The 26,186-nt window shown below is 44.1% G+C and overlaps 2 long non-coding RNA genes across 2 annotated transcripts; one reads left to right on the plus strand and one right to left on the minus strand.

Annotated features, from left to right (window-relative positions):
• Positions 1 to 6,280: 6,280 nt before the first annotated feature.
• Positions 6,281 to 10,062, minus strand: LOC139049723 (uncharacterized). The gene is made up of 2 exons (XR_011508513.1): positions 9,475 to 10,062; positions 6,281 to 8,368 (listed from the first exon to the last, which is right to left on the minus strand). It is a non-coding gene; the product is annotated as an uncharacterized lncRNA (long non-coding RNA).
• Positions 10,063 to 10,232: 170 nt separating this feature from the next.
• Positions 10,233 to 25,470, plus strand: LOC139049726 (uncharacterized). Its single transcript, XR_011508516.1, has 4 exons — positions 10,233 to 10,561; positions 19,076 to 19,195; positions 22,362 to 22,581; positions 25,252 to 25,470. It is a non-coding gene; the product is annotated as an uncharacterized lncRNA (long non-coding RNA).
• Positions 25,471 to 26,186: the final 716 nt, after the last annotated feature.

Here is a 26,186-nt window from a genome sequence, read left to right on the forward strand (position 1 = left end):
ATGTCAGGTAACGCTCTGTCAGGTAAACGCTTGTTACAGATTATCGCGAAGGAAAATTGACTGCTCGCCATGTTCAGAAAGTAAGGGCTCTCTATGCACTGTGACAACATTTGTCCAGGTAACATTTTCTAGGTGCATATTTTATTGCGCATACTTACAAAGCTCGAAAGTACATCATATATTGTTATGAAAGAGCCCTGGAATAAAGCTTGGTAAAAAAAAATTGAAACTGATCATGTCTCACGGGCCTGATGCAGATAGACTGGAACAGAGCGTACACATTCATAGTAAGGTTCGTTACAGCACTTAAGATCACAGTGCTGTCACGCTGTGTCGTCGTTTTGTACCTTCTTTTGTCCCTATTTTGTGTTGCGCTGTAACGAACCTTACTATGAATCCCAACAAACTGGCCCAACTTGCCATCTTGATGCAGAGCATACAGATAATGAGCGGATCATGTGAAGCTCTCAGTGAATAAACATGTTTTTAGGAGAATGTGGAGCAAGCATATAATTCGTTAATTGCTAAATTATTCACAGTCTGTCCGATAATTCGCCGTTTCGACCATTATTCGGCCGTCCTCGAATATTCGGGAATTTACGAATATGCATTTCTCGAATCGAATACGCTTCGAATAAGGAAAATATTCGATTCGTATTCGAAATTTCGAATATTCGCACACCCCTAGAGTACACTGATATACTAAGAGGCTATCGGCAGATTTTTTTTTGTGAGAAAAGTAATCTGGCCAAATTCGTTCATCAAATGCGAAAGTTTGTGTCATTATACGTACAATTGCAGGGAGAGCGATGTAAGCGTCAAATTTGAGCTTTTGAGATAACTTAATAAGAATGCGGTATTGGATCCTCAGTGCTGACACCCGTTGTTGCAACCGGACCGTTGGCGCCCGTTGTTGCAAATGGGTAGCAAGCCCCAAGGGTAGCGTTGGCCTGGCGGCCTGGGGCACACTGGAAGCATCCGAAGGTCCCAGCAAAGCATGAGGCGACTGCTAACAGAACAACTTGTTTATTCTAGCATCGCAAAGAGCGGGCGGTCAGGTCGACCGAAGTAGAGAGACGGGAGAGCACGTTACTCAACAGAAGAAATCGGAGCCTCTCTCCTGGCGTCCGGGGGCAGCTGCTCTTATTGGCGGCGAGGAGTTACGGAGTCGCCCTCTATCGGAAGCGCCTCGCTGCCGTAGTATGAGGGATCACGTGGCGCGCTCCTCATAGGTTTTGCTGTCAGCGCTCACTGAAAACACCACGCGCGAGCTCTCCCGGACATTTCTGTAAGTACTTTCAAAACGAGAGAAGTTTCTTACTGTCTAAATAATAATCTTGGGCAAGCTGAAAGCACAAAATCGTTTACAGCCGCTATCTCTTTACCGAATACGTACAGTGAACGCCACTGCGCGCGGTCGCCGCGATAGTCTCCCGAACCGGCTTCTTGCGTGAAAGGTAGGTAAACGCTGAGAGCAAACTATGTGAAATATGTTCTTATAGTGTTTGTACAACTAAATTGAGCGTAATAGAACGAAGCCTCAATGCAGCGATCGCGCAGATTCGCAGCGACCGACTGCGCGTCTGCATGCTTGTCCGCGCACTGTTTCGCTTTCTCCGCGCGCGCGTTTTCGCACCGTGCCATGAGCTTTAGGCCGCAGAATATGAGCATTTGACAGTATACAGGCAACCATTGTTGCGTGGGCGCTATCAGAGCTGTTCAAAAATAATTTCATTGTAGAGACTTCGACGCCTACGGGGACTGTGATGTGCCGTCGCGACGATGCAATCTTTTTTTCTTCTAAATTCTTTGACTTTTCAATACTATTTCTCGAGTTGCGTCGCACTGTGTGTTTATCGGCGTTCTCAGCGTGCAATTTCCCGCTGCTCCTTTTTTGTAATCCAGTGCATTAATTCATAACACAAACATGACCATATGCCATGCTTTCTTTAAATGTGCTTCTTACCGCTGCCTTTCCACTCCACTGAACTTGGCAGCATCTATAGTATCGACAAGTTCATAGACCAAACCGTCATGACATTAGACGGGCAGCGGACTCAGGCGAGCGCCTCAGTGCGCGTTTTCAGAACATCGCAGACCGGACGCCGTAGCAGAAATCTTCCTCGCGTCTGTGCTTGCTGCATACCCGAGTTGTAGCCGATGACTGCCGGTTTTATGTTTCGCGAGCCAAGCTTCACACAGCTTCTTGTCCTGCGGCTACGTGTGAATAAGGCCGACACCGGCCTCCGTTACGTGCGTCCGGCCCTGCGGCACCGAGCAGTAGCCTACCATTATGCAAACTAGAAGTGAGGCGTGCAGACAGGACACAAGAGTAGAGAAGTGGACAACACGAACGCCGACTATCAACTGAAGGGAGCACTGAGGCGAAAAATGAAAGAAGACACAAAACTCATCTGCGCATGCTCAGGAATGGTAATACACCACGTGTCAATCGGGTACACGTGCTGGTCTACGTGAGAGATAACTGTTAAGACACTTGATCTCTTCCTTATGTAAAGTAATCGAAGGCTGACTCACGCACGCACTTCCACCATTATAGATATGCCATGCCTCTACCATAAGACGCGTATCTTCATTCTTATGCCTGTACAGTATCGCACATTCATCTAACTTTGGCTTGCAGTTACAATCTCGGCAATGTAGCGAAAGATTGGAAGGCGATCCACCGGTTAACGACCTTTTATGCTCCATTAGCCTCTGATTGATACACCGTCCCGTTTGCCCTACGTAGAACTGGCCACAGCTCAAAGGCAGCCACTACCTATTGTAGTGCTTTCAAGCGTTGTAAAGGAGACACTCGAAGCGGGAAAATTTCGCCACTAAATGAAAACCGCAACGTACGAGGGAATTTAAACTCGTTTTCAGCTCGCTTCGGCGCGCCCGAAGCAGCCGACGCGGCCGCTATGTCCACGTGATCCCTCCTAGCACGTCACGCCGACGGTGGCGCCAGCTTTTCCAGTGGTGGAGCTCGAGGCCAATACTCTTGGCGTCGCGGGCAAGAAGGAAGGTCACGGGACGACACCACGTGACAGCGGCGACGGACGGACTGAGAGACACGTTGGGACAAGGAGGTGACGCATCAGCCGGGCCGGCGCCGGTCAGACCTCCTCGCTTCACACTGGGGAGCTCCTCTCCCCGGCTGCCGCGCTTTGACAAGCGTGGGCACACACACACACACGCACACACAAAGACACGTGGCACTGAACATGCCGGGACGCGCTCGGCGGGGATGCGTCGCGGCCGCTCCGAACGGGCCAAAATGTCCGCCGCTTTGAACGAAGCCCCGACGTCCGTTGCATCCGCGCCGGCCATATCGCGCGTCGTAGGCGAAACGTAACAGCGGTCAGGCACTGTCTATAGCTTGGCGTTTTTTGTGCTACAACTAAGTTGAGCAAATTATTTTATGAATCATGTAAGTTAGTCTCAGTATACGTGCAATTGCATGGAAATTGAAGTAAGCGTACAGTTTTAGCCTTTTAGGGAATTGAGTGAACAGGAGTACGCTGTGCTTCTAAGGGGCTATGGGCTGATTTTTTTATCAGAGAAATGTTTTTGCAAAATCATTTATCAATTAGTTAGCTTAGTGTCAGTATACATACATGTCCAGGGACAGTAATGCATGGGTAGAATTCGAGCTTTTCTGAGAATTCAGTCAATAGAGATGCAGTGAGGCAGTAACTGTCTATGGGCTGGCAATTTTTTCGCTATCACTAAGTTGAGCAAATTCGTTTATCAATTAATTAATGTCAGAGTACGTCCAGTTGCAGGAGTAGTGAAATAAGCCTCCAAATTTAGGCTTTCAGAGAATTGAGCGAATTGAGTACGCTGAGCTTCTAAGGGGCTATAAGCTGATTTGTGTTTCTGAGAAGAGTAATTTGGGCAAATTTCTTTACCAATGATGCAAGTTAGCGTCAGTATAGGTACATTTTCCGGGAGAGTGACGTATGCGTCAAATTTGAGCTTTTCAGAGAATTCCGTCAATAGGAATGCGGTGAAGTACTGTGTATGGGCTAGCATATTTTTCCGCAATGAGTAAGTTGAGCAAATTTGTTTATCAATAATGTAAGTTAGTGTCAATATACGTGCAAGTTATTGTACAAGTAGTAAACTAAGCCTCAAATCTGAGCCTTTCAAGAAACTGAGCGAAAACGTGTACGCAGAGATTTTAAGGGGTTATAGGCTGTTTTCTTCCTGCGTAAAGTAATTTGGGCTAATTTGTTTATTAATTATGGAAGTTAGTGTCAGTATACGGACATTTGCAGGGAGAGCCGTGTATGCGGCGTATTCGAGCTTTTCAGAGAATTCAGTCAATAGGAATGCGTTTAAGTACTAACTGCGATTAGGCTGGCGTATTTTCCGCCATAGCTAAGTTGAGCAAATTCGTTTATCAATCATATAAGTTATTGTCAGTATACGTTGAATTACAGGGTTCGTAAAGTAAGCCTCAAGTTTGAGCCTTCTTGGGAATTTAATAGGTGTACGCTGAGCTTCAATGGGGGCTATAGGCAATTTCTTTTCTGCCGCAAGTAATTTGGGCGAATTCGTTTATCAATCATGAAAGTTAGTGTCAGTATACGTACCTTTGCAGGGAGAGTGATGTATGCGCAGAACTCTACCCTTACGAAAATGGGTGTTGAATTTCCATTGTCGATTAGTTGTACTATAATTGAGTCAAGTCAAAGTACATGGAATTTCAACACCAGTTGACTCACCACAACGAGAGTTCAACGGAATTTCCGTTGTGCACTGCCAATGATTTTTCCGTTGAATGCTTTCCAATTGATTTCCAATTGACCGGTACCATATGGTCGCTTTCAATCGTGATCTTGCTCCATTAGGATCAATAATACGCGCATCGCGTTCGAGCCTCTTTATCGCGATCATAGGCTGACTACCATTTGTTTGATAGTGTCTCGATGCTTAGCCAAAGGTTAGTGTGGATCCAAGCACTATAAGTAGGATTGAATTTTTTTAGGACAATTGTTTACATACTGAAGACTACTGAAATCATAAATATAGAAATCAGAAAACAGAAAAAAAAAACAGAAAACTGAGAGAATGAAGGAATAGCATAATAGAGCGAATAATAATGAGGAGCAAGAATATGTCGAGAACAGTGTCATACAATCAGCTGATGATAACGGCCCTATTCACAATGACAAACGAAATATTTTCCTTTAAAAAATGTTTTATGTTGAAATTTTTACAGCACATTAGACAAATTTGACAAGTCCCTTGGACCTGGAACACCTGAAACTCCATGAGGATCACTTAATTGGACAGTGTTATCAGCTGTCACTGTCAATTGCAATCAAGAAATTTGATTCATATCAGGCTTGATTGCAATCGAAAGTGGCTCTGTGACACCAGGTATTAGATGGAATGACGAAAGCCAGGCGTTCTTCAGCTTGTGGCTGTTTGGGTTTGTTGTTCCACATGTTGACAAACTGAGCAGAGAAAACACAGACAGAAAGAATGATACGAATGCTTGTTTGTCATCTAGTTTCTTTTGTCTGTCCATGTTTTTCTGCTCTACATTTTCTCAACAGGCATCCATGTTTTCTTAATATTCCAGAGGTGTAAATTAGGATAGAGTACAGGCACACTACAACAAGGTACAGGCACACTACAACAAGGCAACAGCAACTATCTGCAAATTACTGACAACCATCGTGATTGTTGCCCGAGGATCAGCTAGGTCACACTCGTTACAGTATGAGTATGCATCCTATCCTAAAGGGAGTCAGGATAGCCGTCTGCTACAATATGAAAGAAAATGCACCTCTCACTCTATTGCACTGCTTGTTTCTTATTAAATGCAAGTGTCTATATGCAGATTTACAAGCACCCTGCTTGTATTGATACAAGTGCAATGCTGTTTAATGATGTTTGTTAGCATGCTGCAAGTGTACATTTGAATTACCCTAGCTATTTCACTAAGTGATTGTCGAATAAGAAACGTGTTTTTGTCCTCATAGGAAAAAGCTCATTTGAAATATGTCACACTGTTTGGACTTATAATATATTCCCCAATAGACCTATATTTTGCAAGTTAGATCTAGCATGCAAATGATGACTGCTGTTGGCCACACAGTGTTGCTGCACCAATTTTCAGATTTGCAGACGTGGATAAGCAAATGAAGAGAAAATGAAGCGCATGTTCTGTGCCACCCCATGATTCCAACGTATTGCTTGTGATAATATGAGGGGCCACTCGTGAACCTGTGTGCTACTCCCCCAAGCAGCGATTACTCAAGGAACCAGACATATAATGCTCTTTATTATTTACAGGCATCGCAAAAGTGTACAAAAGCATACTATACATGAAAAAAATCTGTATATATCACTTTTGCTCACAGCACACATCATAACAAAGCATAAAAATGTGGCACAACATCACGTAATAACTTAACAAAAGCAAGCATGGTTAAATAGGATGTGCTTAATTCAAAAGAGTCCATAGAGCTTTCCAACAAAACTGAACTCTGTTGCAAGGTAATGTAACATTTTCTATGGTGTTGGAAAATCAAAATGCAGCTGCAGTATTCATTTTGTAACAAGCGATGAAAGTGACTGTAAGGTCTTGTGAGCAACTTCCAGACAGCGAATAGCTAAAGCAAGTCTAAAGCCCTTTGATGGCATCTCATATTACTCATCTTTTATTATGTAGTTTAAGGAAAATGTTACTTCACCATGCCATTTGGACAACTATCACTCACTTATCTCAAACAAAATATTACGCAAACATCTAATTTTGCCAGCTACAGTTGGCAATCTGAAATTGTGGATATCTGATGCCATTGACTTAGCGTCTAAGTGTACCATTCATAAATTCAAATGGAAAAAGAGGGTGACTCCACAAAGGACCCCAGTTTACGGCACTGTCGACAACATGCAAAAGAGGAGAGCATTATATGTCACGTACTTGATACCGTACAATTCCTGGTACTCAAGAAGAAACTTCTTCATCTTTCTCCTAACTGTAGCAAGCTCCTGAATGCAGATGCAAGGGTCAAGAAGGTAATGCATGATCACAAAAAATTTCAAGTAATGGTTGTACTGTCTTTCTAGAATGCGTCCTATTAATGTGACTGGGAAACAAAACAGCAGCCAATTCCTCCAACCGGCAGCTTTCCACTCCTTTATGTCCTTTAAAGACCTTGGCAGCCTCGTGAGCTCCCATATGGGGGTGAGGCTCAGAAGACATTTGTCTGCATCAGGAAGATGTCGGCATAGATGAAATCGGTGGCACTGTCTAGACTTCAGCCACATAAACATTGTTGCCCGAACAAAACCAGAACAAACGGCATGCACGTAGTGTACTACAAAGGCCTCACTAAATGAAAAAAAAATGAAAGAAGTGTCAGCACACTTGCTACTTTGATGCCACAACTAGGGGCCTGCACGGCCTTTTGTGCATGGTACAAAAATGGCTCGTGTTCTGAGCTTGTTTGCAGAAGCACTTGGCAGACACACGCGACAAAACCCATTTCCTTTTGAAACAACCTGCCCAGAGTCCTCACACGATGCACAACCATAAGCACTCTTGAATTGTGTCATACTAGTTAGTTCACATTTGGAAACGCTGTCTACTGTACGGGGACCAGGAAATGTCTTTGACGTGTGCGATACACCCCTGCTGTCCCTCCAAACAACTCCAGTGGATGATATTTCATTCATTGTTTTCACAAACTGTATCAAAAAAGAGTTCATTGATAGCTTCCCTGTGCCAAACCACAGCCCAGACAACAAAAGAGTCTGTGCACACTCTTTGCATGGCAGTTCACTAATCATCAAAAGAAGAGACCACATGCTTGCATCAGAACTTTCGAAAAGGGGCACACCGTCAGTATTCAATGTCAATGTAATGTCATTCGAAGTCACAGGCAACTTGTACTCATATCTTTTTGTGATGTCACACACATCAAAGGAAGTGCCTGTTCTACTGTATTGCAGCTTTCCTGATTGTAACACATCTGGAATTTGGCCCTTCAGATCCATTACAAGAAAAAATGATGAGCTTTTCAGCAAGCTGCCACTCGCATAGTTCACATTGCACTGACTGCCAACCACATCATTTCCTGGTAATTCTGGTAGTTCACCAATATACCCAGAGCACACACTACAGTATAAGTGCTTAGCATACTGCTTTTCGGATCCGGCAAAGTGTCAAAAAAGAAGTATACTTTGATGTTGGGTATGCGACACCTTCTGGCAAGTGAGCTCTGAGAAGCTGCAGTAAGCTATCGGTGGCTTCTTTTGAGCAGCCATGGCGCAAGCTGTGGGCCATGACCATTAAGAGGCTTTCGGCTTTCGTAAGCTTGGCTCCAGGAAACAGGTCTTCATCCTAAGCAGAGAGGAATGGTAGCAAACAACGGTGGTGTTAGAAAAAGTACAACATTACAATCATACACTTGTAGATGCCTGTTTTGTTACCTGCACAGTAAATTGGACAGAAAGTCCTGCCATGACAAGGGCTTCATGAGTTATCTTGTGGCACTGAGTTTATACTGGCTAACATGTTACTTAACCTGGCAACCAACTTTAATGCACAATTTTAAGCTACCCCTTTTACTTTGTGAACCTGCCTCGACATAATGCAGATGCCAACTGTGCATGGTGAACACCAGATGGCCACCAAAGAAACCTCTTTAAAGCAGCCATGGTACATGCAGCACAGTGAGACTAAGCACTGTCTAGCCATGAAATGTGTGCTTCGGGACAGCAGATATTTTTAACATGTACTTTTGGAGTACTATTAAATAACGACAGATGTTCAAGGAAGATTTAAGGGCTTCATTTGCAAACAACCCCCAAAAAAGCAGGCTTTGGCCACAACACGACAAAATTACACACACACACACACACACACACACGCACACACGCACGCGCGCGCACACACACACACACACACACACGCACGCACGCACGCACACACACACACACACACACACACACACACACACACACACACACACACACACACACACACACACACACACACACACGCACGCATGTATATATGCTAGAACAGGCGCCAAGATAACGCCTGAACGTTAAAGGAAAACCCTAGGAAATTCCATCAGCGCATTACGTATTCTAAGGCTCTGCGATGCTCTGTTTCTGCCTCAGCTCCACTTAACCAGCACCGGTTTACTAATGCTTTACCATCAGTAAACACAGTTTACTGATGTAAACTGTGTTTACATCAGTAATATGAATTTAACAGCGTCGTTTTCTCCTTAATTGGGAGAAATAACTGCTGCGAGCAATGATCGCATCGGTACGCTCCCTACTTCATTCCATCACCTCAATATTTTCACTATATGACTCGGTCACTACGCTGCATAAGCTTCAGGAGATAACCTGCGGCAGGCGTTACAGTGGGGCAAAATAAGACGTCACAGCAACAAAATAATATCTGGAAATTACGCCTGACACCACAACGCTTACCAAGTCAACCTTCCAGCCTCTCGGAAAACGCTGCTCGCCGGGGTCAGGATACACGTCAGCGCAATCAGCGTCACATTCCGATTCGCTGCTCTCAGACGACGAGGTAGACAAGGTTTCATGCGTGCTTTCCAATGGATGACAGTCTTCAGTTGCAGCGTCAATTGAAGGGAATGGTGCGATGTGGCCTGCGTCAGCGTCTGCTTCGTTTTCGCAGAAATTCTGTTCACTTGCATCAGTAGAACCCCGTTCACTGTCCAACGCGGCAGACGAAGCACCGACTGATGTACGTTTTTGAACCTATTTTGAGCGTATGGGCACGTCGATGGACGGGTCCCATAAGTAATTTCCGAATTGTCTTCTCGGCGACATTATTCGTGAACGGCACTGGGCCTTGCACGATTACTTTACGACAAAATATAGAGCGCAACACCCAAGTAAAACATAGCGAACAGCGAATGCGGAGTACAGCGGAGTAGTCATACAATCACGTAGTAGTGCACCCGCTGGCTAGAAAACCTAAAGCGTTGCCAGACGGTCAACTGCCTCGACGCTCAATGACTCAACAGTGAAACGTTAGATCAGCGTATCCAAGAGGTAGCTCTGGAAAATGCATTTTATATTATTAGGCAATAGTGTGTGGCTCACAGGGCCGCAAACATTTATTAAAGTTTTGTTTCAAGTTTTTGTTATGAGTTTTTTTAAAAATAATTTTAAGCCAAACACAGCCATATCTAAAAAGTGAGCAGGAAACACTGATACCATCTCTTTCGTTTGCGTCGTGTTTGCATTTTTCCGTCGCCATTTCGTACGTATTTTTGTTAGTTGTCTCCCGTCAAGTTGGTTCTTTATTTTATGTTCCGGCCTCTGCACGTGCGTTTGTTTGCTCGGACAGCTGGAGCGTAAGATGTCTCACGTCCTTGCGAAGTGAGTTGACGATAACAAGTGGGACGTGTATCCCGTGAATGCTTTGGCCGACACGGATGTGGCCTTCCGTCTCATATCGCAGCAGGGGTCAATTAAAGAAGTATTCAACTCATCAGTTGGAAAGAAGGAGCGCCACCGGACCCGGCAGTACTCCTTGCCTTCGGTGAGTACATCTCGTGTTTTTTGACGGCTGTCCCTACTAAAGTAACATATTTAACAAGGAGAGGTGGGCTAGTTGGTGGTCGATATTGGAATGCATCATGTAACCGCGAAAACGACAACGGACGATGAAACATCCGCGCCTGTCCTGTGTGTTTCTTTCCTCGTCCGTTGTCGTTTGCGTGGTTACATGATGCATCCCAACTAAAGGCACGTTACACGGAACCTGTCTCAGAAAAGTTTATGCGCTGTCCAGGTTGCCGGTGTAGCGTGTGTGCAACACGCTACACCGGCTACACAATCAATTGATCACTAAGACACGGAAAAAAAACACATCTCATAGCGAATATGATCGACGCGACCAGTTTGTGTGCTAGACCTTGACATTTTTCATACGTCTGCCCGAGCAGCGCAATGTAATACAGCCTAGCCACAAATTCGTGCCAGCTTGCCCGCTTATCAGTCATTCTGCTCCATATTTCAGCAAAGTTCTGACTGGTGTCGCATAAAAGTGGCGGGCCACTTTTATCGTCGCGACAAGAGATTGGAGGATTTTTTACAAGCACTGCTCCCGGAGGGGACATGTAACCGGCAAACGAACGCTTCAGAAGAGCACTTGAGATTATAACAAAAGAGGCGGCGCAGGTTCTCCAGGGCACCCAAGGGGTGCGGGAGGATCAAAGCTGGAAGCAGGGCGGCCCGTGAGTTGGGGCCGCGGAGGCCGAAGCGTGTCAGGGGCATTCACACTGTAAGGCATTCGTATTTCGAGCTGCCGGTCTTCTACAGGTGGATGGTCACGCATTTATGAAAAAGAAGCAATATTTATTTATTTACAATATCGCAAAGGCCCCAGTAAAGGGATTTTACATGAGGGGTGGGCTATTTGCAAATGCTTTAAGTGTTATATACAATTTTTTTTATTACTGTATTGAAGTCGGTGCTACTGGAGAGGAGCGCAACGTCAGAGGGAAGGTAATTCAAATCTTGCAATGTTTTGACAAAAAATGAAGAAAGATTCGCAGTGGTTCGAGCAGATGGTGGGTATACAGCTGTTTCGTGATTGGTGCTGACTTGATGGCAGGAGTACAAGGTGACGTGTGATAAAACTTGAACAATAGGCACAGACGTGCTATTCTGCGGCGTGCTGAAAGACTTCCAAGGTTTGCACGAGATTTTAGTTCGGTGAGACTAGAATGGTATGAGCATTCTGAGAAAATGAATCTGGCTGCATGGTTCTGCACAGATTTTAGCATTTTATTAGGGTTACATTGGTGAGGGTCCCAAACAGTACATGTGTATTCCAGTTTGGTCTGATTATTGTGTGATAGGCGAGAAGTAGGACAGAAGGATGTGGTAGATAAAGGTTACGATGTAAACAACCAAGAACGCGGTTAGCTTCATTAGTAGTGTGCATTGTATGAAAGGACCGTGTTAAATGTGATGACAAATGAACACCTACGTACTTGTACGCACTTACACATGAAATTGCGAAGTTATAGATCAAATAATTCAGTGATGAGTAATATTGCTGGCAATGAAAAGAAAGTAGTGATGTTTTATTTGTGTTTAGTGACATGAGCTACTCGTTGCACCAGATTTCGATCCGTTGAAAGTCAGACCGAAGGGAGTGAATGTCAGACAGGTTGTTAATTGGACGATATATGTAGCATGCAGTCGTCTGCAAAAAGTGTGATGTTAGAAGAAATATCACTCGGTAAATCATTGATATATATTAGGAATAATAGTGGGCCTAGGATCGTGCCCTGAGGCACGCCCAAGCTGACAGGAAGGTAGGCAGAAGACTGTTTATTGGCGTGCACGAATTGCTGGCGGTTAGTTAGAAAGTCACAAATCCATTCAAAAGCAAAAGAATTAACGCATGAAAGTTTTAGAAACGGGCGTTCATGAGGAACGTTATCAAATGCTTTCTCGAAGTCCCCCCCCCCAAAAAAGGACACACACTCACACGATATATCTCACGTGCTCCTTTCTTCCGCATTCCAAAGAAAGCCTGCGAAATATAAAAAAATACCATGTGACGGGGCAATGGTGCACTGTTATTGTGTTGCTTGCTCTCAAGCGTGCGATGGATGAAGACGTCGGCTGCAGCGAGACTGGCCCGTGACAGAGCGTTACGTCTGGTGTAGGTATCTGGGCGTGCGGCTTTTATCGCATGACGGCACAAATGCATGCTGCTGGCTGAGTGGTGCCGAAGCGATAAAGCATCTAAGGAGACGAAAGAGAACAAGAAGATAGCTTTATTTCTTTTTTATTCTTGAAATGGACATGAGCTGGCGGCCTGCCGGTGGAGTGTAATGGGGTTGGGCGGGGAGGCGGCGTTAGGGCCGGAATGATTTTGCAGTGACCTTCAATCCAAAAAGTGCCTTTCGATTATAATGCGTGTTCGAAGAGGTCACCATCTCATAGGCACATTTTCCAAGCCGTTCTTGATCATGGTATCAGGGATGGAGTGCAAACTTGTCTTACTTTTTCTTTTAGGTTCTCTGATGTTGTAGTTGGTGTCCGGTATACTTGATCCTTGATGTAGCCCCAGAGAAAGAAAGCAAGGGAGTTAAATCTGGCGACCATGCTGGCCAAGCAATGAGCCCATGCTGTCCAATACACTGCTGCGGGAATAATTCATGCAGCCATTTGCAAGCTTTGCTGCTGCCGTGTGCATGAGCACCATCATGCTGATACCAAATATCCTTGATCCTAGCCAATGGAACTCGGCAAAGAAAATCCTCAGGCGCCCCATCAAGGATGTCATTCATATGTTTCGCCTGTAAGCATGTTATTAAAAAACAGGGGGCCAATGATAGTGCCACCGTAAATTCCACACTACACGTTAACCGACCGCTGATATTGGTAATGTCTTCAAAACCCAGTGAGGGTTTTCGTTGCTCCAATAGTGAGTGTTGTGGATGTCCACGTGGGCATTACATGAGAAGGTAGCTTCATCAGTCCACCATGTTTTGTTGGCAAAGCCCGGCGGAAGATAATCTTCCACCTTGATTATAATCCAGTTTGCAAAGTGCTTTCGATTTTTGAAATAGCGGGGCTCCAACATCTGGTGCAGCTGCATGTGGTATGGATGAGGCTGCCTCTTCTTAAGTACTCTTCACATTGAAGAATTTGGCACTCCAGCTTCAGCACCCACACTACGAGCACTTGCATGTGGGTCTGAAGAAAACTGACACAGTATCTATCTCCACGTCCTCGTCCAGGATTGAAGATTTATGTTGCTTCTTCGTAAAAGTCCCAGTCTGTCTCAGCGTTTCATATGCATGCACAATCATCATTGAGCTCAGATGCTTACCTGGATGCCAGTGTGGAAATAGCTAAAGTGCACGCCTTCTATGTCCACTTGATGCACCTAGAGCCAAAACCATATCCTCCCTTTCCTCATTGGAGTAAGCCATATCCGCTGCTCAACGTTGGTCACAGCTGAATAGCGTTGCTGTAGAGAACACGCAGGGATATGTGTGCCTGAGGAGCTCTGGATATTGGGGGCGAGCTCCACCACTGGAAAATCTCATGCCACCATCGACGTGACGTGACATATGAGAGGTCACGTGGACACAGTGGCCGCATCGGCTGCATTGGAAGCACCGAAGCGAGCTGAAAATGAAAGTTTAAAGTGCCACCTGTGCTACAGTTCTGATTAAGTCGTGAGGCTTTACAGCTTGACAACATTTGAAAGTACTCTAATAGGTAGTGGCTGCCTTTGGAAGCGTGCAGCATGGTAGGCTGCTGCTCGGTGCCGTTGTGCCGGACGTACGCAGTGGAGCCTGGTGTCAGCCTTATTCACACGTAGCCACAGAACAAAGAGCCACATGAAGCTTGACTCGCGAAACTTAGAAGTGGCAGACAGCCATCACCTACAACTCCGGTATGCAGCAAACAGGTGCGAGGAAGATTTCTGCTATGGTGTCAGGACTGTGCGATGTTCGGTGAGTAGCAGAAAACGCACACCGAGACGCTTGCCCGCGCCCACTGCCTAGCTAATGTCATGACGGTTTTGGTCTATGAACTTGTTGACGCTAGATACTGGCAAGTTCACTGGAACGGAAAGGGAGCGGCAAGAAGCACATTAAAAAAAAGTCATGGCATATGGTCACGTTTGTGTTATGAATTATTGCACTGGATTACGACGAAGAAGCACAGGGAAATCGCACACTGAGAAGACCGATAAGCATACAGTGCGATGCAACTTGAGAAATAATATTGGAACGTCCAAGAATTCAAAAGACAAAAAAAGATTTAATCGTTGCGATGGCACATCACAGTCACCGTAGGTGTCGAAATCTCTATCACAAAATTATTTTTGAACAGTTGTGATAGCGTCCATGCAACAAAGATTGCCATTGTACTGTAAAATGCTCATATGCTGCAGCCTAAAGCTCACGGCACGGTGCGAAAACGCGCTCACAGCGAAAGCAAAACATTGTTCACAGACATGCATGCAGACGTGCAGTCGGTCGCTGCGAACCCGTGCGATCGCTGCATTGAGGCTTCATTCTGTTATGCCCCATTTGGTTACACAGACAGCCCACTATAAGAACATATTTCGCATAGTTTATTCGCAGCATTTGCCTACCTTTCACGCAATTAGGGAGACTCCATCCTGGCGACCGCGTGCAGTGGCGCTCACTGTACATATGTATTCGGCAAAGAGATAGCGTCTGTAAACAATTCTGTGCTTTCAGTTTGCCCAAGATTATTATATCGACAGTCAAAAACTTCCCTCGTTGTGAGAGTACTTACATAAAAGTTGAGAAGGGCCGCCACGTGGTGTTTTTTTTAGCGCTGTAAGCGAAACCTATGAGGAGCGCGCCGCGTGATCTCATACTACACAAGGGAGGAGCTTCTGACAGATGGCGACTCCGTAAGTCCTCGCCCCCAACATTGCAGTTCGCTGGAATTGGTTCAGACGAGGTACATAAGGTATGATCTACATCCGGTAAACTGGAACAGCCTGTGGGCGCACTCTCTCGGGGACTGACACGCTGGTGACGGTGCACAAGTGTGAAGCCAGACGCGGCCACCCGATACTGCGACCACAAAGTGATGTGCATCCGTGGGGTGCGAGATAAAAAAAAAAAGTCTGGTAGACAGTAAGTGCGAGAAGGAGAGCAGACGGGGCCAGTATGGAAAGAGTTGTCTGAAGAATACATGTGTAATCTTCCTTGAATATAGCCAAGGTTTTTTTACCATTAGTTAGTTTTGTCCGCATGCGACTTATCCGCTGTTATTCGAGCCCTAAGGTTTAAAGTTGTAGCATCATCGTTCAATTTGAAAACTTTTACAAGGTCATTTGTGTACAAAGGCAAAATTCCAGCAGCAGTAATTGCTTTCCATCATTCCCACGCACTTCGCCCTTTCCTTCTTTCAAGCAGAATCAAAATGCTGCTTTCATCTTTTCTCTTTTGTGGCCTTAGATGCTTTATCGCTTTGGCAACATTTGGCCAGCAGCATGCATTTGCACCGTCCTGCAATAACAGCCGCATGCCCGGATACCTACACCAGGCATAACACCCTCTTGCGGGCCAGTCTCACTGCAGCCGACACTGTTCATCCATCGCACGCATCAGAGCAGCACAATAACAGTGCACAAGTGCCTCGCCACGTGGTATTTTTTCATATGTTGTGGGCTTTCTTTGGAACGCGGAAAAAGGGGCCATGTGAAATATACCGTGTTGGAAACAATTTATTGAGAGGTTTCTGTAAATGCTCTACAACTTTGCATCTCACACTTGGGGTCTGCAGCCAATGCTTAAAAAGTTGATTAATTAAACAAAAAATCCGTTAGTTAAGGGGAAAATAAAAAAACAGCCTGAGTAACTCTAGAACAGTGCCAACATTATGAATTTGGTTCAACTTGCGTCCAGAGTGCCTTTCATTTTTAAAACTTTGGCTCAAGCTATGTGGGACAAGCTGTATATATAGTACAGGAGGGAGATTGAAAGGTTAGATGACATAGCTGGCTGTTCACTACACTATTACCAAAAAAGTTGTTTGTAAATTTAATAACTAACCCTCATTTATCACTAGTTGCGAATAAGCTCATTATGTAAACTAGGTTGGTACTTAACCAGACTTACTTAGTCAAGACAAGCATGGGCTGGTTTTTGTAGCAATGCCTTTTCCCATGGAGGAAAGAAACAAAGTAGGAGGGCTTGACGTCACATTTTTGAAGAAGTGACTAGCGCAAGGGTGGACATGAGACAATGAGGCACTAAAAAGATGACAAGGACAAGCGCCTGTCCTTGTCGCCTTTTAGTGTCCACTCTTGCGCTAGTTACTTCACCATGGAATACCAACTAGCCCGGTCTCGCACCCCACATTTTTGAAGCCGGAAATGCAGCCATGTTGGTGTGCCATCTCCCTTTGTGCCTCCACTCAGCTCGCCAGAACAGTTAGGCACGAGCTTTGAACTTGCATTGCTATGAGCTGCCAGAAGTGTGTGCTGCTGATGCGCATCAGAACAATGCCTGTGAAACTTCTTGATCAGTTTTAGTGAAGCAGACGCGATCCTGTGCCCATCTGGGGCATGTTGAAGAAGATGACAAAGACCTGCACCGCAAATACTTGAGTATGTCTGTTGCTGACACTTGCACTCACAGACCCAAAACATCTTTCAAGCTTACACACCTCGCTTCAAAGTCAGCTTGTCTTGCGAACATAATGTGCTGCGAGAAAGACGCGGGTCGAACAAGCTTATTTCACTTTTCAGAGGCCTAGCACAGCAGCGAGAGCTTAAGGGGCATGGTTGCTATGGCAAGGTTTTCATTTGGGGCACCATTACCAGTGCTGCATTGCGAAAAACAGCATGCGACTTCCGTCACACTACCTCCAACACGTCTGTGTTGGCCGGCGCCTCTCCTACGCTCTCCTTCCTCCATGCCTTTTCCCGATAACAATGCCTTTCAGTGCTCTTCGCTTTAGTGAGTGGTCAAGCGAGGCTGTGTATCGGGCGGAGCTTTAAAAGAGGCCACTCATAAATGCGAAAAGCACTGAAAGGCATTGGCATCGAGAAAAGGCATCGCTACAAAGTAATGGCCATGCTCGCCACTTCTTTCTGTATAAGTAAATACAAATAAAAACTGGCTCACAAATGTACAGGACTTGACACAGCATAAGAATTGGGGATAAGAGTTAATGGAGAATAGCTTAGTAACTTGCGAATCGCTGATGATATTGCCTTGCTTAGGAACTCGGGGGACCAATTGCAATGTATGCTCACTGACCTGGACAGGCAAAGCAGAAGGGTGGGTCTAAAAATTAATCTGCAGAAAACTAATGCTTAACAGTCTCGGAAGAGAACAGTAGTTTACGATAAGCAGCGAGGTACTGGAAGTGGTAAGGGAATACATCTACTTAGGGCAGGTAGTGACCGTGGATCCGGATCATGAGACTGAAACAATCAAAAGAATAATGGGCTGGGGTGCGTTTGGCAGGCATTTTCAGATCGTGAACAGCAGGTTGCCATTATCCCTCAAGAGAAAAGTGTGTAACAGCTGTGTCTTACCAGTACCCATCTACGGGACAGAAACCTGGAGGCTTATGAAAAGGGTTCTCCTTAAATTGAGGACGATGCAACGAGCTATGGAAAGAAGAATGATGGGTGTAACATTAAGGGGGATAAGAGAGCAAGTTGGGTGAGGGAACAAGCACAAGTTAATTACATCTTAGTTGAAATCAAGAAAGAAATGGGCCTGGCCAGGGCATGTAATCAGGCGGGAAGATAACTGATGGTGATTAAGGGTTACGGACTGGATTCAAATAGAAAGGAAGCATAGCAGGGAGCAGCAGAAAGTTAGGTGGGCGGATGAGAGTAAGAAGTTCGCAGGGACAACATGGCCACAATTAGCACATAACCGGGGTAGTTGGAGAAGTATGGGAGAGGCGTTTGCCCCACAGTGGGCGTAGCCAGGCTGATGATGATGAAGCAAGTGATCATTGTTAGCATTGTGTTCAGTGGGGCTGGTTGGTTCATGTTTAGAATAAAGACAGGGACAGCACATCACAGAGTACAGGACAGCGCTCTGTGCTGTGCTCTTTACTCGCTCGCCCTGTGTTGCGCTGTTCCTGTTTTTATTCTAAAGGGATCATTGTCTGTGTTTATATATTTTTAAATAAGGTTTCCATTGAAACCGTTCAACGGTCGGGAGTAAACAAAAATATCGGGACATCTGAACATTCGAATATTATTCATCAAACAACCATGCAGGCTGACTGATCACTGGTTGTCCAGTTTTAATCTTTGAATAAGTTGGGAATCAAGCAACCGAATAACTGGTATTGCCAAAGGCCTGATTTAATGGTGCTTTTATAGTTTGTCAACTACCATTGGCAATATTGAATTAAGGCGTGTTTGTAAGAAGGCATTATGTTGATAACTTCGATGACAGTCTGTGAAAATGCACTGCCCACAGATAATTTTCGTGCGCGTGATACTGCTAAACCAATTGTTGTTGTATGTCTTTAAAAAAATAGATGCTTTCTTTTATTTCAGATATCAACCCATGCAGCACTTGTACTGTTCAGGTAAAGGCACTTCAAGAAGAAAATCGGGAATTAAAAGATGAAGTGGAACATATGAAGCGGATGGCTGAAAAACACGATTACATTTATGGTAAAAAGCCTTTAAACATATGTTGCCACAACATTATGCAGTCAGCAGCTGTCCTAACCTTGGTGCTTGACCACTTGCCATTGCTTTTGAAAAAGTTGAAGACCCTTCAAAATAAGAAAAGTTAATTTCATGAAACATGTTTTTCAACGGAAAGGTTTTTGCTTCCGTTATTACCATGTGAACTTGGTCACAAAGTGCCAAACTATGTCATAAAAGGCGCTGGTAAGAACACTCTTCCTTTCCTATGAAAGCACAACAAAATTTTTCAGGTAAATGAAGAGAAAGAAGTTTTACACCATAATGCATTCGTCGAGTATCAGCCATTTCTAACATTTTTATAGGCCATTGAAAGGCAGTAAAATGGCCTGTATTTAGGATTTTTTCCAGTAAAAGCTTAAATTTTGCATCAGGCAAATGGTCAGGACCTGTACAATGCTGAAAAAAAAATGCTTGGACGGAATATGGTACAATAGTGTACACATGTGACGACCACTCAAGAAAGCTGATACGGTGTGCTAATTTAACAATGAATTGAAAAATATGCAAACACTGCCTCTTGTGATAGCTCATTGTGTTGTTATTAAACTGAGAAAGCTTTGTTAGAATAATTTTTTGCTTAAAGGGAGAAAAAAGGATATTGAAGTGCTATTCCACCAATCTCAAAATGTACAATACATCTCACTTCAGGAAGCCTCTTGGCGCCAAAGACGGAATGCATGGATACGAGCACTCCTGTGCCAATAAATAGAGGTTAGTCTAAACTGATTTTAAGGTAATTGCTTCATTGCTAGGGTGGTTATGAGCCTCTTCAGTCAAGCAGGGCTGCTAGATTACTTGTGTTTACCAGCATGTCGCTGTCTGCTAATTTCCTGCTTGGTGCCCTTACACAGCATTGGGCAGTGCATTGATACCGACGTATTTGCTACCCGACTACTTGTGCCAGTCTAGTTAGAATTGGGCAGAATGCAATAAATAAAATAATAATAATAATTGCAGATTCTCGTAAATATCAAACGAGTAAGTTGGTGGGAATGAGCTGCCCAGTATTGTGTAAGGATGATGAGCCGGCCGTTAGTAGACAGCGACATGCTACTAAATACACGTAATCTAGCAGCTCTGCTTGACTGAAGAGGCTCGTAACCACCCCAGTACTGAAGGAATCAACATAAAATCAGTTTGCACTACCCTTATGGCACAGTAACGCTCGTGTTTAGTACTACAGGCTCAATATATAACAAGAGATCAAAGGACGAGAGAAAAGAAATAAAATGTGCATGCATCCGCTAGCACAAAAACTTGGAAAAGGACAGCAGAAGCACAATGAGATAAACAAAGTGGCGAGTGATCGCTTTTTCATTCTGCGTAACTTGTGCATTTATCCACTTCCAGTTTCATTTCACATGCTGCCATGGCTCAGTGGCTGCATTTTGACTGTGGTGCAATCCAAAAGCACCTGTCTGTTGTGATATACTAAAGAACCATAAGTGATTGCTTTCATAATTTCGTAACCAATTTATTTTGCAGAAGCACCCAAATTAGTCAAAACGACCTAAAACGGCACTTAGCAAGGTTGTAAATCAAGCCAAACAAACACTTGGACCTTTTGTTGCTTGCCCAAAGGTGCATATATCTATCATATCCTCTGTCTTAGCTAGCTAACATAAATGCATGAAATGCTACTGTTAGAAAAATGAATTTTTCGCACTATCCTTAAACTTGTTCTCTGCAAGCTCCAAGTCTCTTCAAGTCAAAGGCAGGAACATGCACATTGGTATAGCAATGCAGCATCAGAAATCGCTGTTTATTTAAAAAGGCAGGATGACCTCTCATTGATAGGCTGAATTTTTCATATCAATTTTGTCTGAAAGCACACATTAGGGTTGATGCCTGAGGAAACTTGTCACTGTCTTCACTGTAATTATGCATTTATGTTTCTGGCTAGAAACGTCATTTATAGTCCTAATATAATGTGTGCTGTGTAGCATCCATGTCTGAACCTGTACTTACTATTGCCAAAAAGCAGTCGTCCTGTCTCCCTTTCTCATCCGTGTTTTCTTCGATGAATTCATAACAGTGAGCTTGCGTTCGAATCCTTTTAAGCCACTGGTAACTTACACCATCACCAGATAGTAACTTTATTGTCATGAGCTTGTACAATTTCACTTGATGGAGCTCACTTTGGTGTTACATGACAAAAAAGTGTCACCTGATATTGAGGGCTATGGTGCTTATCAGAGTAGTATGCACTTGAGCTTTTCCTGTGCCTTTATGCTGTGTGTAGATATCATAAATGGATATGAAAGTGCCAGAAAAACCAAACTTGCCTCCGGTGGGAGCCAAACCCACAACCTCTTCACTACAAATTGCGTTACCGCGGCAACTGTTCCAACTTCTAGATTCTTGGGTATTTTGTTTATGTGTAACCGTGGGTGTGTTAGCCAGTTCTATTCATGCCAATCCATTGGATGTGGACCATCCTTTTGGCCAATGGTGACGCATATGTGAACTTTATGAGCAGGCAGCTGACCAATAAACTCTTGTATGCTATTTGAAGACATCAAACCTGCCTGATTCAAGACCCTCATTATGAAATTAAAGACAAAGGGAACTGAGGGGCCCAATTTTGTTAAACACAATCATGTGAAACCAACAGATAATAAGCCAAATAAAGCATAAAGGAAGTTATCTGTATTTTTTTATTTAAGTGTAGAAATGATAAAGCAAAATGATAGTCGATGAAAAACAACTTGCTGCTGTAAATCATGTCAGTAACTGCTGCAGGTTATCGCATTGTTTCTCTCCTTTAAACTTAGCTATTTGTTCCTAGATGTGTCACCCGCTGTGGTTGCTTAGTGGCTATGGTGTTGGGCTGCTAAGCATGAGGTCGCGGGATCGAATCCCGGCCGCAGCGGCTGCATTTCAATAAAGACAAAATGTAAAAGCGCCAGTGTACTTAGATACAGATGTTTAAAAACCCCAGGTGGTCCAGATTATTCAGGAGTCCCCCACTACAGTGTGCCTCATAATCAGATCGTGGTTATGGCATGTAAAACAGCATAATTTAATTTTTTGTTAGGTATGTCATTGCCAGCAAATTCTGAATCTTACTCTGCAAAAGGTTATGGGCTATACAGCTCCCACATGTTTTTTTTTTTCATGTTCCCAGGTGGACATTGGGGCCGGTGTGAATGTTGAACAAGGCACCCTAGAGAGGCTATGCTGAGCATGCGAAAGTGGCCTTGGCAAATTTGCCAGGGCTCTTTTGTGGAATGTATTCACCCCTGAGGAGCTACGGGACGAACCGCTCCTGGGTGAGAAGAGCAACTTGCACTTAAACCAGCCATTCAAGGAGGCCTTGGACCCTATTCGTATCCGAGCTGTGATTGGTATGTACGTCAGTCCTAGTGGTACAACTCCAAATTCCAGTCTTGGAACATTATTTTAAAAATTCGCATCTCCTCGTGCGTTACTTAGCAAGAGATATGCGCCAGCACAGCAATATTAGCTTTTAGTTTGACTGGTCAAGCTCGGCACCACCAGGTAGCTGGACCGTACAGAGCGATCAGGCCACTCACGGACGTCTAGGCTAAAAGCTCCTTATCACAGCAATAGTAGCATGGAGAGGATTTAGTGTACGCCTCCACCTATCCATCAAAATCTCCAAATCTTGCCTGTGGTTAACAGAAAACCAAACACGCTTGGCATTGCGACAGAATGCTCGCAACACATGCTGCTTCGACAGCTCGCTTGGGATCGACTGCCAGTCAGCTGGCAGAGAAGTTTGAGAGGCTTGGTGCGCTGGCTCAAGACAACTAGAAGGAGATGACAGGATGTCCCATCACGATGCAGAGCCAGTGAAGGCGGAGCTTAGCCTGGCGAATGAGTTGGAGAAAAAGCATGGCTATGGAGGTGGGTAACTTGTAATTGGCTAAAGTTCTCTTAAAGGGCCCCTGAAACAGTTCGGACAAATTTTGTAGACGCGTAAGATACAGCTAAAGTTAATCATTCACACCACAATTTGTGTGAAGCCTTGCGTATTAAGAGAGCCACTGACGATTACAAGTTACCCTCCTCCGTAGCCATGCGTTTTCTCCTCAACTCGTTTGCCAAGTGATCAGGGCTAAGCTCCGCCTTCACTGGCTCTGCGTAAGGATGGCACGTCGTGCCGTCTACTTCCAGTTCTCTAGGACCAAGTGCGCGAAGCCTCTCCAACCTCTCCACCAGTTGCTTGGCAGTCGACCCCAAGCGAGAGCTATCGAAGCAGAGTGCATTCTGAGCAGTCTGTCGCAACGCCGAATGTGTCTGGCATTCCGGTAACCACAGCTGAGCGGACTGATTAGTCTGCACGGTCTAGCCACCTGTTGGCGCAGAGCTTAACCAGCCAAACAATGAGCTAATATTGCTCTGTCTCGGCGTAAAACAATTTAAGCATTTACAAAAACATGTTAACGATTACGCTCGTGCAAAATATTTACACCAGCAGTAAGGAAGAATACACTTTGTTACTGTTACTGTTTTTGGTCAAGCTCTGTGCCATCAGGTGGCTGCGCCGTGCAGTTTGCGCTTCTGCTCATCCTGTGAAACGGCACAGTCAAATGGCCAGGCCCTGTCTCCTTGTGCCTGCATTTACACAAATACCGGACTCTCGAAACACTATTGTGGTTTTTAGTAATCCTCCGGTGTAAAGTGACAGCTGCAAACGTGCAAATCCTGGCGCCGATTCGATATCGACAGTCCGATGCACTGCAGCCACTTCGCTCGTCTGCTGCCTTGCAGAGGGACATGGTGTCGCAGCTTGACATTGCCAGTTACATTTTCAGCCTTCAACGTAACAAAGGCGAATCGTGTTTCTTGCGAAAGGACTGAGACCGACAATGACTGCGGAGCTCTCGTAAAAATGGAGCACGTTGCAACACAAGCAGACGACACTTGCTGTGCGCCAGAAGTGTAGTGACAAATTTTTCTTGTGCATTCTCTTTCTGTTACTTTCTTTTTATAGAAACAAATTAACTAACATTCCAACTATTAAGAACAACATTGGTTCACCACAAAGTTAAAAAAATTATTGATGAAGCGCGCTGGGCGGCCAGTCGGATAGCTTGCCCTACCAGTATCATTAGGACAGTTTACATCAAATAGTTAGATGCGGCTGAAAATTCAGCCGAGTGGTGTGCTGTGATCGGCAGCAATGTAAATTTTTGAAATCTTATAATAAATTATATGCTTTAACCGGAGCACCTACATGTGTCAAATAATGATCAGAAGGACCTATCCTCTAATGGCTCAGTATGTTTGTACAGAATCATCAAAATCATTTCGGGGTCCCTCTAATGTAAGATGCTTTACACAGATTGTTGTGCGAATGTTTTACTGTAGCTGTGCCCCACATGCCTACAAAATTTGTTCGGACCATTTCGGGGACACATAAGTGTGTCTTAGCAACAAGGCTGTATGTCAATGCTTATTAGCCTTCATATAGCTGTGATACTTTAGTGTTGCTATCATTGCTTCCACTTTTGGGTGAAGCTTCAACTGTTTTTGTCATTGAAATTCATTTTTTCTGATTGCCCGATAATTTGATAAGGTTTACGCACCCTTTTGGGTAAGAGAAATTTCCTGTGAGGATTAGTGAATTTATAAAAGGTCAAATTTTCATTCAACGAAATTTTTATACAACGAAGTAAAGTGCTGGTTTTACTGGCTTCGTTATAGAGGATTACCTGTACGTGCAAATGAATTATATAAAATTCCAATGAATAGCTGCTAACACACTGACCTGTTCTTTATGCATGCCAAAGAGCTTGGTGCCAGTACTGAGATGTTTATCTTCATTCTGCCTCTGCTCTTTACAATATTGTGGTGCACACTTGATAACTGCAGACCCTGGCTCAAAGTACACAACGTAGCTAAATTACTCTGTGATGATGTTTTATGACTGACACTAGCAGTGTGGCCTGCACTTAAACATAGCATAAGGCTTCAATTTGTTATTATTTTATTAGACAGCTAGAAAATCCTGTATGCATCGGTAATCTTATGCTGTATTTCTTTTCCAGACTACACATGCTCCAAGTTTCCCTCTACCAGCCTCGCCTACATAAAGAACATCATCTCCCCAGTACTGGCAAGAGAAATGAAAGAGCCTGAAGCTCAATAAATTTGTGGCCTATTGTATAAAAGGAATGATTCACATGCTTTTTGTTAATCACGAAGTTGTTTCTTTTCATAACACCACAGGGAAAGAGGCCTTGCAATGGAAAGCTAGAAAATGCACCTTGAAGATGTCCCGAGGCCAAGCCATGCCTCACTGGCGAATATCAACATTAGTTAATTTCATGTTGCATTGCACCTTACAATCCATAAATTTAATATTGCATTCCACTTGAAAATCCATAAACTTAATGTTGCATTCCACTTGAAAATCCATAAACTTATTGTTGCATTCCACTTGAAAATCCATAAACTTATTGTTGCATTCCACTTTACAATCCATAAACTTAATGTTGTATTCCACATTACATTTCATGGAAATACAATTGTTCGTCCATGGGAATTCCATAGAAAGTCAAGGCAATAACTGGTAAATGAAATTACAATGGTTTCACGGTGGCCACTTTTCAATGCTGGTCAACAAATCTGCAATAGTGGGACAATGATATTTCAACAAAAATTTTGTTGATTGAGCAATAGGACGGCAATGGAATGTCTACTAAAATTCAACACTAATTTTCATAAGGGTAGCTTCTCTGAGAATTAATTCAGTAGGAATGCTTAGAGGTACTGCCTATGGGCTGGCATTTTTTCCGCCATAACTATAAGTTGAGCAAATTTGTTTATCAGTCAAATAACTTAGGGTCAATATACGAGCAATTGCAGGGCTAGTGAAGTAAACGTCCACTTTTACCCATTTAGGGAATTGAGTGAACAAGAGTGCGCTGAGCTTCTAAGAGGGCTATAGGCTGAGTTTTTTCTGCGGAAGGTAAACTGGGCA

The sequence above is a fragment of the Dermacentor albipictus genome, chromosome 9 (assembly GCF_038994185.2).
Source record: "Dermacentor albipictus isolate Rhodes 1998 colony chromosome 9, USDA_Dalb.pri_finalv2, whole genome shotgun sequence".
Lineage (NCBI taxonomy): Eukaryota > Metazoa > Arthropoda > Arachnida > Ixodida > Ixodidae > Dermacentor > Dermacentor albipictus.